Source organism: Triturus cristatus, chromosome 1_2, assembly GCF_964204655.1.
Source record: "Triturus cristatus chromosome 1_2, aTriCri1.1, whole genome shotgun sequence".
NCBI lineage: Eukaryota > Metazoa > Chordata > Amphibia > Caudata > Salamandridae > Triturus > Triturus cristatus.
Window position 1 is genome coordinate 123709163 of NC_140580.1, and position 13015 is coordinate 123722177.

The following is a 13015-nucleotide window of genomic DNA, read 5'->3' on the forward strand; positions in this document are numbered from 1 at the left end:
GAATAACTACTTTTTAAAGCCTCAATGTGACCAAAATTGCCATTTTTACAGACTTTTTCTCTTACTCAGAAGCTTCTATTTCGACCAATTTCAGGCATTAAAATGACTCTAAACCCACTAATTTTAGTTCTAAGAGTTCGAATTCACATGCAATAGTCATTTGCAGACAAAAAATTAAACATTAAAAAATGACCATTTCTGACCACCTGGAGAAAGCTCGTCAGGTCACGGGTCATCGTTTTTCATCAGAAAATTGATTTTTTGGACTGTCGAAAAATTGATTCAAAATGTCATTTAGATTGTGCCTCATGTTGAATAACTACTTTTTAAAGCCTCAATGTGACCAAATTTGCCATTTTTACAGACTTTTTCTCCTACTCAGAAGCTTCTATTTCGACCAATTTCAGGCATTAAAATGACACTAAACACACTAATTTTAGATCTAAGAGTTCTAATTCACATGCAATAGTCATTTACAGTCAATAGGTTAAACATTAAAAAATTACCATTTCTGACCATCTGGAGAAAATTCGACAGGTCACGGGTCATTGTTTTTCATCAGAAAATTGATTTTTTGGACTGTCGAAAAATTGATTCAAAATTTCATTTGGATTGTGCCTCATGTTGAATAAATACATTTTAAAGCCTCAATGTGACCAAAATTGCCATTTTTACAGACTTTTTCTGCTACTCAGAAGCTTCTATTTCGACCAATTTCAGGCATTAAAATGACTCTAAACACACTAATTTTAGTTCTAAGAGTTCTAATTCACATGCGATAGTCATTTACAGTCAATAAATTAAACATTAAAAAATTACCATTTCTGACCATCTGGAGAAAATTCGACAGGTCACGGGTCATCGTTTTTCATCAGAAAATTGATTTTTTTGGACTGTCGAAAAATTGATCCAACGTGTCATTTGGATTCTCCCTCCTGTTGAATAACTACTTTTTAAAGCCTCAATGTGACCAAAATTGCCATTTTTACAGACTTTTTCTCCTACTCAGAAGCTTCTATTTCGACCAATTTCAGGCATTAAAAGGACTCTAAACCCACTAATTTTAGTTCTAAGAGTTCGAATTCACATGCAATAGTCATTTGCAGACAAAAAATTAAACATTAAAAAATGACCATTTCTGACCATCTGGAGAAAGCTCGTCAGGTCACGGGTCATCGTTTTTCATCAGAAAATTGATTTTTTGGACTGTCGAAAAATTGATTCAAAATGTCATTTAGATTGTGCCTCATGTTGAATAACTACTTTTTAAAGCCTCAATGTGACCAAATTTGCCATTTTTACAGACTTTTTCTCCTACTCAGAAGCTTCTATTTCGACCAATTTCAGGCATTAAAATGACACTAAACACACTAATTTTAGATCTAAGAGTTCTAATTCACATGCGATAGTCATTTACAGTCAATAAATTAAACATTAAAAAATTACCATTTCTGACCATCTGGAGAAAATTCGACAGGTCACGGGTCATCGTTTTTCATCAGAAAATTTATTTTTTTGGACTGTCAAAAAATTGATCCAAAATGTCATTTGGATTGTCCCTCCTGTTGAATAACTACTTTTTAAAGCCTCAATGTGACCAAAATTGCCATTTTTACAGACTTTTTCTCCTACTCAGAAGCTTCTATTTCGACCAATTTCAGGCATTAAAATGACTCTAAACACACTAATTTTAGTTCTAAGAGTTCTAATTCACATGCAATATTCATTTGCAGACAAAAAATGAAACATTAAAAAATTACCATTTCTAACCATCTGGAGAAAATTCGACAGGTCACGTCATCGTTTTTCATCAGAAAATTGATTTTTTGGACTGTCGAAAAATTGATTCAAAATTTCATTTGGATTGTGCCTCATGTTGAATAAATACATTTTAAAGCCTCAATGTGACCAAAATTGCCATTTTTATAGACTTTTTCTCCCACTCAGAAGCTTCTATTTCGAACAATTTCAGGCATTAAAATGACTCTAAACACACTAATTTTAGTTCTAAGAGTTCTAATTCACATGCGATAGTCATTTACAGTCAATAAATTAAACATTAAAAAATTACCATTTCTGACCATCTGGAGAAAATTCGACAGGTCACGGGTCATCGTTTTTCATCAGAAAATTGATTTTTTTGGACTGTCGAGAAATTGATCCAAAATGTCATTTGGATTGTCCCTCCTGTTGAATAACTACTTTTTAAAGCCTCAATGTGACCAAAATTGCCATTTTTACAAACTTTTTCTCCTACTCAGAAGCTTCTATTTCGACCAATTTCAGGCATTAAAATGACTCTAAACACACTAATTTTAGTTCTAAGAGTTCTAATTCACATGCAATATTCATTTGCAGACAAAAAATTAAACATTAAAAAATTACCATTTCTGACCATCTGGAGAAAATTCGACAGGTCACGTCATCGTTTTTCATCAGAAAATTGATTTTTTGGACTGTCGAAAAATTGATTCAAAATTTCATTTGGATTGTGCCTCATGTTGAATAAATACATTTTAAAGCCTCAATGTGACCAAAATTGCCATTTTACAGACTTTTTCTCCTACTCAGAAGCTTCTATATTGACCAATTTCAGGCATTAAAATGACTCTAAACACACTAATTTTAGTTCTAAGAGTTCTAATTCACATGCGATAGTCATTTACAGTCAATAGGTTAAACATTAAAAAATTACCATTTCTGACCATCTGGAGAAAATTCGACAGGTCACGGGTCATCGTATTTCATCAGAAAATTCATTTTTTTGGACTGTCGAAAAATTGATTCAAAATTTCATTTGGATTGTGCCTCATGTTGAATAAATACATTTTAAAGCCTCAATGTGACCAAAATTGCCATTTTTACAGACTTTTTCTCCTACTCAGAAGCTTCTATTTCAACCAATTTCAGGCATTAAAATGACTCTAAACCCACTAATTTTAGTTCTAAGAGTTCGAATTCACATGCAATAGTCATTTGCAGACAAAAAATTAAACATTAAAAAATTACCATTTCTGACCATCTGGAGAAAGCTCGTCAGGTCACGGGTCATCGTTTTTCATCAGAAAATTGATTTTTTGGACTGTCGAAAAATTGATTCAAAATGTCATTTAGATTGTGCCTCATGTTGAATAACTACTTTTTAAAGCCTCAATGTGACCAAAATTGCCATTTTTACAGACTTTTTCTCCTACTCAGAAGCTTCTATTTCAACCAATTTCAGGCATTAAAATGACTCTAAACCCACTAATTTTAGTTCTAAGAGTTCGAATTCACATGCAATATTCATTTGCAGACAAAAAATTAAACATTAAAAAATTACCATTTCTGACCATCTGGAGAAAATTCGACAGGTCACGTCATCGTTTTTCATCAGAAATTTGCTTTTTTGGACTGTCGAAAAATTGATTCAAAATGTCATTTGGATTGTGCCTCATGTTGAATAACTACTTTTTAAAGCCTCAATGTGACCAAAATTGCCATTTTTACAGACTTTTTCTCCTACTCAGAAGATTCTATTTCAACCAATTTCAGGCATTAAAATGACTCTAAACACACTAATTTTAGTTCTAAGAGTTCTAATTCACATGCGATAGTCATTTACAGTCAATAAATTAAACATTAAAAAATTACCATTTCTGACCATCTAGAGAAAATTCGACAGGTCACGGATCATCGTTTTTCATCAGAAATTTGATTTTTGGGACTGTCGAAAAATTGATTCAAAATGTCATTTGGATTGTGCCTCATGTTGAATAAATACATTTTAAAGCCTCAATGTGACCAAAATTGCCATTTTTACAGACTTTTTCATCTACTCAGAAGCTTCTATTTCGACCAATTTCAGGCATTAAAATGACTCTAAACACACTAATTTTAGTTCTAAGAGTTCTAATTCACATGCGATAGTCATTTACAGTCAATAAATTAAACATTAAAAAATGACCATTTCTGACCATCTGGAGAAAGCTCGTCAGGTCACGGGTCATCGTTTTTCATCAGAAAATTGATTTTTTGGACTGTCGAAAAATTGATTCAAAATGTCATTTAGATTGTGCCTCATGTTGAATAACTACTTTTTAAAGCCTCAATGTGACCAAATTTGCCATTTTTACAGACTTTTTCTTCTACTCAGAAGCTTTTATTTCGACCAATTTCAGGCATTAAAATGACACTAAACACACTAATTTTAGTTCTAAGAGTTCTAATTCACATGCGATAGCCATTTGCAGACAAAAAATTAAACATTAAAAAATTACCATTTCTGACCATCTGGAGAAAATTCGACAGGTCACGGGTCATCGTTTTTCATCAGAAAATTGATTTTTTTGGACTGTCGAAAAATTGATCCAACGTGTCATTTGGATTGTCCCTCCCGTTGAATAACTACTTTTTAAAGCCTCAATGTGACCAAAATTGCCATTTTTACAGACTTTTTCTCTTACTCAGAAGCTTCTATTTCGACCAATTTCAGGCATTAAAATGACTCTAAACCCACTAATTTTAGTTCTAAGAGTTCGAATTCACATGCAATAGTCATTTGCAGACAAAAAATTAAACATTAAAAAATGACCATTTCTGACCACCTGGAGAAAGCTCGTCAGGTCACGGGTCATCGTTTTTCATCAGAAAATTGATTTTTTGGACTGTCGAAAAATTGATTCAAAATGTCATTTAGATTGTGCCTCATGTTGAATAACTACTTTTTAAAGCCTCAATGTGACCAAATTTGCCATTTTTACAGACTTTTTCTCCTACTCAGAAGCTTCTATTTCGACCAATTTCAGGCATTAAAATGACACTAAACACACTAATTTTAGATCTAAGAGTTCTAATTCACATGCAATAGTCATTTACAGTCAATAGGTTAAACATTAAAAAATTACCATTTCTGACCATCTGGAGAAAATTCGACAGGTCACGGGTCATTGTTTTTCATCAGAAAATTGATTTTTTGGACTGTCGAAAAATTGATTCAAAATTTCATTTGGATTGTGCCTCATGTTGAATAAATACATTTTAAAGCCTCAATGTGACCAAAATTGCCATTTTTACAGACTTTTTCTGCTACTCAGAAGCTTCTATTTCGACCAATTTCAGGCATTAAAATGACTCTAAACACACTAATTTTAGTTCTAAGAGTTCTAATTCACATGCGATAGTCATTTACAGTCAATAAATTAAACATTAAAAAATTACCATTTCTGACCATCTGGAGAAAATTCGACAGGTCACGGGTCATCGTTTTTCATCAGAAAATTGATTTTTTTGGACTGTCGAAAAATTGATCCAACGTGTCATTTGGATTCTCCCTCCTGTTGAATAACTACTTTTTAAAGCCTCAATGTGACCAAAATTGCCATTTTTACAGACTTTTTCTCCTACTCAGAAGCTTCTATTTCGACCAATTTCAGGCATTAAAAGGACTCTAAACCCACTAATTTTAGTTCTAAGAGTTCGAATTCACATGCAATAGTCATTTGCAGACAAAAAATTAAACATTAAAAAATGACCATTTCTGACCATCTGGAGAAAGCTCGTCAGGTCACGGGTCATCGTTTTTCATCAGAAAATTGATTTTTTGGACTGTCGAAAAATTGATTCAAAATGTCATTTAGATTGTGCCTCATGTTGAATAACTACTTTTTAAAGCCTCAATGTGACCAAATTTGCCATTTTTACAGACTTTTTCTCCTACTCAGAAGCTTCTATTTCGACCAATTTCAGGCATTAAAATGACACTAAACACACTAATTTTAGATCTAAGAGTTCTAATTCACATGCGATAGTCATTTACAGTCAATAAATTAAACATTAAAAAATTACCATTTCTGACCATCTGGAGAAAATTCGACAGGTCACGGGTCATCGTTTTTCATCAGAAAATTGATTTTTTTGGACTGTCAAAAAATTGATCCAAAATGTCATTTGGATTGTCCCTCCTGTTGAATAACTACTTTTTAAAGCCTCAATGTGACCAAAATTGCCATTTTTACAGACTTTTTCTCCTACTCAGAAGCTTCTATTTCGACCAATTTCAGGCATTAAAATGACTCTAAACACACTAATTTTAGTTCTAAGAGTTCTAATTCACATGCAATATTCATTTGCAGACAAAAAATTAAACATTAAAAAATTACCATTTCTAACCATCTGGAGAAAATTCGACAGGTCACGTCATCGTTTTTCATCAGAAAATTGATTTTTTGGACTGTCGAAAAATTGATTCAAAATTTCATTTGGATTGTGCCTCATGTTGAATAAATACATTTTAAAGCCTCAATGTGACCAAAATTGCCATTTTTATAGACTTTTTCTCCCACTCAGAAGCTTCTATTTCGAACAATTTCAGGCATTAAAATGACTCTAAACACACTAATTTTAGTTCTAAGAGTTCTAATTCACATGCGATAGTCATTTACAGTCAATAAATTAAACATTAAAAAATTACCATTTCTGACCATCTGGAGAAAATTCGACAGGTCACGGGTCATCGTTTTTCATCAGAAAATTGATTTTTTTGGACTGTCGAGAAATTGATCCAAAATGTCATTTGGATTGTCCCTCCTGTTGAATAACTACTTTTTAAAGCCTCAATGTGACCAAAATTGCCATTTTTACAAACTTTTTCTCCTACTCAGAAGCTTCTATTTCGACCAATTTCAGGCATTAAAATGACTCTAAACACACTAATTTTAGTTCTAAGAGTTCTAATTCACATGCAATATTCATTTGCAGACAAAAAATTAAACATTAAAAAATTACCATTTCTGACCATCTGGAGAAAATTCGACAGGTCACGTCATCGTTTTTCATCAGAAAATTGATTTTTTGGACTGTCGAAAAATTGATTCAAAATTTCATTTGGATTGTGCCTCATGTTGAATAAATACATTTTAAAGCCTCAATGTGACCAAAATTGCCATTTTACAGACTTTTTCTCCTACTCAGAAGCTTCTATATTGACCAATTTCAGGCATTAAAATGACTCTAAACACACTAATTTTAGTTCTAAGAGTTCTAATTCACATGCGATAGTCATTTACAGTCAATAGGTTAAACATTAAAAAATTACCATTTCTGACCATCTGGAGAAAATTCGACAGGTCACGGGTCATCGTATTTCATCAGAAAATTCATTTTTTTGGACTGTCGAAAAATTGATTCAAAATTTCATTTGGATTGTGCCTCATGTTGAATAAATACATTTTAAAGCCTCAATGTGACCAAAATTGCCATTTTTACAGACTTTTTCTCCTACTCAGAAGCTTCTATTTCAACCAATTTCAGGCATTAAAATGACTCTAAACCCACTAATTTTAGTTCTAAGAGTTCGAATTCACATGCAATAGTCATTTGCAGACAAAAAATTAAACATTAAAAAATTACCATTTCTGACCATCTGGAGAAAGCTCGTCAGGTCACGGGTCATCGTTTTTCATCAGAAAATTGATTTTTTGGACTGTCGAAAAATTGATTCAAAATGTCATTTAGATTGTGCCTCATGTTGAATAACTACTTTTTAAAGCCTCAATGTGACCAAAATTGCCATTTTTACAGACTTTTTCTCCTACTCAGAAGATTCTATTTCGACCAATTTCAGGCATTAAAATGACTCTAAACACACTAATTTTAGTTCTAAGAGTTCTAATTCACATGCAATATTCATTTGCAGACAAAAAATTAAACATTAAAAAATTACCATTTCTGACCATCTGGAGAAAATTCGACAGGTCACGTCATCGTTTTTCATCAGAAATTTGCTTTTTTGGACTGTCGAAAAATTGATTCAAAATGTCATTTGGATTGTGCCTCATGTTGAATAACTACTTTTTAAAGCCTCAATGTGACCAAAATTGCCATTTTTACAGACTTTTTCTCCTACTCAGAAGATTCTATTTCAACCAATTTCAGGCATTAAAATGACTCTAAACACACTAATTTTAGTTCTAAGAGTTCTAATTCACATGCGATAGTCATTTACAGTCAATAAATTAAACATTAAAAAATTACCATTTCTGACCATCTAGAGAAAATTCGACAGGTCACGGATCATCGTTTTTCATCAGAAATTTGATTTTTGGGACTGTTGAAAAATTGATTCAAAATGTCATTTGGATTGTGCCTCATGTTGAATAAATACATTTTAAAGCCTCAATGTGACCAAAATTGCCATTTTTACAGACTTTTTCATCTACTCAGAAGCTTCTATTTCGACCAATTTCAGGCATTAAAATGACTCTAAACACACTAATTTTAGTTCTAAGAGTTCTAATTCACATGCGATAGTCATTTACAGTCAATAAATTAAACATTAAAAAATGACCATTTCTGACCATCTGGAGAAAGCTCGTCAGGTCACGGGTCATCGTTTTTCATCAGAAAATTGATTTTTTGGACTGTCGAAAAATTGATTCAAAATGTCATTTAGATTGTGCCTCATGTTGAATAACTACTTTTTAAAGCCTCAATGTGACCAAATTTGCCATTTTTACAGACTTTTTCTCCTACTCAGAAGCTTTTATTTCGACCAATTTCAGGCATTAAAATGACACTAAACACACTAATTTTAGTTCTAAGAGTTCGAATTCACATGCAATAGTCATTTGCAGACAAAAAATTAAACATTAAAAAATGACCATTTCTGACCACCTGGAGAAAGCTCGTCAGGTCACGGGTCATCGTTTTTCATCAGAAAATTGATTTTTTGGACTGTCGAAAAATTGATTCAAAATGTCATTTAGATTGTGCCTCATGTTGAATAACTACTTTTTAAAGCCTCAATGTGACCAAATTTGCCATTTTTACAGACTTTTTCTCCTACTCAGAAGCTTCTATTTCGACCAATTTCAGGCATTAAAATGACACTAAACACACTAATTTTAGATCTAAGAGTTCTAATTCACATGCAATAGTCATTTACAGTCAATAGGTTAAACATTAAAAAATTACCATTTCTGACCATCTGGAGAAAATTCGACAGGTCACGGGTCATTGTTTTTCATCAGAAAATTGATTTTTTGGACTGTCGAAAAATTGATTCAAAATTTCATTTGGATTGTGCCTCATGTTGAATAAATACATTTTAAAGCCTCAATGTGACCAAAATTGCCATTTTTACAGACTTTTTCTGCTACTCAGAAGCTTCTATTTCGACCAATTTCAGGCATTAAAATGACTCTAAACACACTAATTTTAGTTCTAAGAGTTCTAATTCACATGCGATAGTCATTTACAGTCAATAAATTAAACATTAAAAAATTACCATTTCTGACCATCTGGAGAAAATTCGACAGGTCACGGGTCATCGTTTTTCATCAGAAAATTGATTTTTTTGGACTGTCGAAAAATTGATCCAACGTGTCATTTGGATTCTCCCTCCTGTTGAATAACTACTTTTTAAAGCCTCAATGTGACCAAAATTGCCATTTTTACAGACTTTTTCTCCTACTCAGAAGCTTCTATTTCGACCAATTTCAGGCATTAAAAGGACTCTAAACCCACTAATTTTAGTTCTAAGAGTTCGAATTCACATGCAATAGTCATTTGCAGACAAAAAATTAAACATTAAAAAATGACCATTTCTGACCATCTGGAGAAAGCTCGTCAGGTTGTGGTAAATAATTTTCCTTTACCGGGACTGAATTTGATACAGAAACATAATAAAATAGCTCAATAAAATGAGAGGCAGAATCCGTGGTATTAGAGGTTCGGAATGGGCTTTATTCCAATAATCGATTATAATCGGATGCTTCAAGTTCCATCACCCCGGAGGTTCAGGAAGTGAAGTACATACATTATTGACATGAAATGACTTTTATAGTACATATATTACTATGAAGCGAATGCAATAGGCGTAACAATTGATAAGGAAAATGACGATTTGTCTGTGTAACCAGAAATGGGTGTAATAAAGAGTAAAAAGGAACATAATTGGTTATGATGTCATATATAGGTGGATCTATAAGATAATACTTGGCCTAGATGCGCGCGCAGCAGTATGACGTGTAATTGACGTGTAACTAGGGGGTGAAGGGGACTTGACATTCAGCTCTACATGTGGAGACGAAAAGTCTGGGGGGTCAAGTCAACCTAATCCCAAATCATATCTAACATCCTATGTTTAAAGAACTATGTTATCCATAAAAGAAGGACTCTCGGACAGAATCTATTCTATACTGACTGTGCGTGCATGTACAAGCGTCTAAGTGTCTACACTGAATGCGAGGGGGTAGGAATATTCCATGGTAACAGGGCTATGAATTACTTGCATGAGGACAGAGAAGCCGGCCTTTTGCTCGGTAACTGGAAGAATGTTTACTTAAGCTACTAGGCAGGAATGCATCGGTTGAGGGGGAAGCAGATAATTCGAAGGTGAAATACAGTACTTGGCAGAGAATAGGCTGATGTCAGGCTTCGTGAGCCGCGCAGAGAATGAGACAAAGTTCATGGTCACAGATGCAGGCTCAGACTGGAGCTTTCAGAGGCAGAAGGCAAAAGGAGTTTTGATGACAGAATCAGGGCCTACTTGCCTGGACTGTAAAATGGCATAAGTGAGCCATACAAAGCCGGTGGCCTTTCATATTTAGGAATGGAATATCCGGCCTGTTCATGGCGGATCTGACAGAGGACATGTTGACGGTGGACGCACATGTATTTGCGTCTTCATAACTGGAACTGGAGGGAACATACATGTACTTGTGACACGCACATAGAACCGTTGGGGTCCAAGATAGGGGACATAACTGACCAGAAAAATCCATATTTCCACATTCCCTCCTTGTCCCCTACTTGCCCTTCAAGAGATATCAATCTTCATTAATCCATTGATCTGTTCATATAGCATCATTTGTTCTTCTTTCTTCTTCCGTGACGAATGAAATCTTGGTGGTGGAATACACGATGTGGTACACAGACCACAGATCGCTGGTCCACATTGTAGACATAGACAGCAACTGAATAGTAGGAGAAGGCCAATACCTAGGAAGGATAAAACTCTCCATCCCCAGGCTGATATCACATTCCAAAACCAACTGGACCAAGTCCAAGTGCCTGGGTTCTGGTGTATCTGGCTTACAATCTTATGAAGGCGAGTGATGGCTTTATATGCAGATGGCGAATTTTCTGGTATGAATACGCAGCAGCTTGATCCGATGACCCTACAAGCTCCGCCCCTATCAGCCAGGATGACGTCAAGGACAAGACGATTTTGAAGCACAACAATCCGCATAGCAGACTGCTCTTCTGTTAAATTGCCTAAGGCGGAAATAGTCTCATTCACTACTGCTTCAAGGGTTCTAGTTAATCTACGTATCAGCTTACTATTAGTAACGGTACCTATGTAGGGAAAGATGCCTTTATTAAAATCTACATACTTGTCCCATGCCGTCTCAGTGTAATCGACAATGGGGAGATCTCTCCGCTCTCTGTTGTGTACTAAATGAATATTTCTGTAATAATCAGGAGGAGCTAGGAAAACAGGTGGCAAAAGGAATGCAATGTAGCAGGTACCATCCCAATCTAGAGGTAAACGCATATATGCAGTCTGACCACATACAAAGTAGGAATGGCGAGAAGCTCTAAATGAAGATTTGCCTTGATCACTGAATTCTACTATAGTAGTGCATTTACTATGGCCCATATGTATGGAACCAACCTTTCTTACACACAATTCACCTTTCGCTGGAAATACTGACATGGTGGGTAAGACTAGTTCAATTTCGGATACGACATTTAGAATCATGAGATTAGGTGTAAAACTACCTAATCCATATACTTCATTCTCTAGATCAGTTCCTGTTCTTTTGGGGCGACCCTCCTTGTCAGGGTAGCAGACTTTGAGTAAAACTAGGTTCAGGTTTCCCCATACCCAATGATCTTGGTAAACTGCTGTGTCTGAGTCTATGGAATTGATTAAACTGAACCATGCTCCACAGGAGCCATTGTGTGTAAATGGGTGTGGAAAGAATGGCAGGACTCCTTCATAATTCTGATAGGGAGGGAGCCGACCACACACCCAACAATTAGTAGCATTACTAGTCTGATGGGAATGATGTAACATACTAATGAAAGTGTTATTGCGCAGCGCAAGTCTATAAGACAATTCATGTGGAGGTAAGTCACTAAAAGAATGTTCAGCAGCAATATTATAAACATGTCTAGAAATAGGGTAATATATGTGCAACAACATACTTGTAACAATTATTAAAAGACTCAATAAAAACAAAATTAATAATGTCATTATGCAGTGGCTACGCAGTGATTTACAATACGCCTGTCGTTTCAACATTTTCGGGGTATTTTCTCTACTCAGGTCCAAGGGATACATGTCAGAGACAATTCAACCGCTTCACCTTGGAGAGGACTTAAACAATCAAATTGCTCGACTTGTTGGGCCTAAGCTTTAGTTTGTAAAGTTCGGTTTCAGTCTTTTCAACCAAAGGAAGTTTTGAATCAGTCTGTGAGGGAGTGCAGGGCACAATGTCTATATCCGAGTATTGTCCATGAAATTTCTTGATATGACTTGAATGAATCCAGCCCTTGCGGCCCTCGATCTTCACGGCTGTCCTTGTGGTTAGCAGAACCAACTTGGGTGTCTTCCACCTGGGCTCCAGCTGAGTCTTTCGGTCGAAATTTCTCACAAATACAATATCACCCGGAACTATGTCATGGGGTTTCACCTCAGTGTTGTCGGGAAAGGCTGCAGCTACCTGTGAACGACAAGATTGTAGTGCAGACATCAAGGAAGCCAAATAATCTGTCAGCATATTACAGTCAACATCAGTTATTTTGCGTGGTATGGGCGTCCCCCACATATTTGGTGGTCTGCCGAAGATCACCTCATACGGGGATAGCCCTGTTCGAGAGTGTGCTACCATTCTCATGTAAAAGATTGCAACTGGTAATGCTACTACCCAGTCGACACCTTTCTCTCTGCATATTTTGGACAATCTGATTTTCAGTATCTGGTTATGTCTTTCTACGAGACCTGCTGCCTCGGGGTGTCGGACACAGT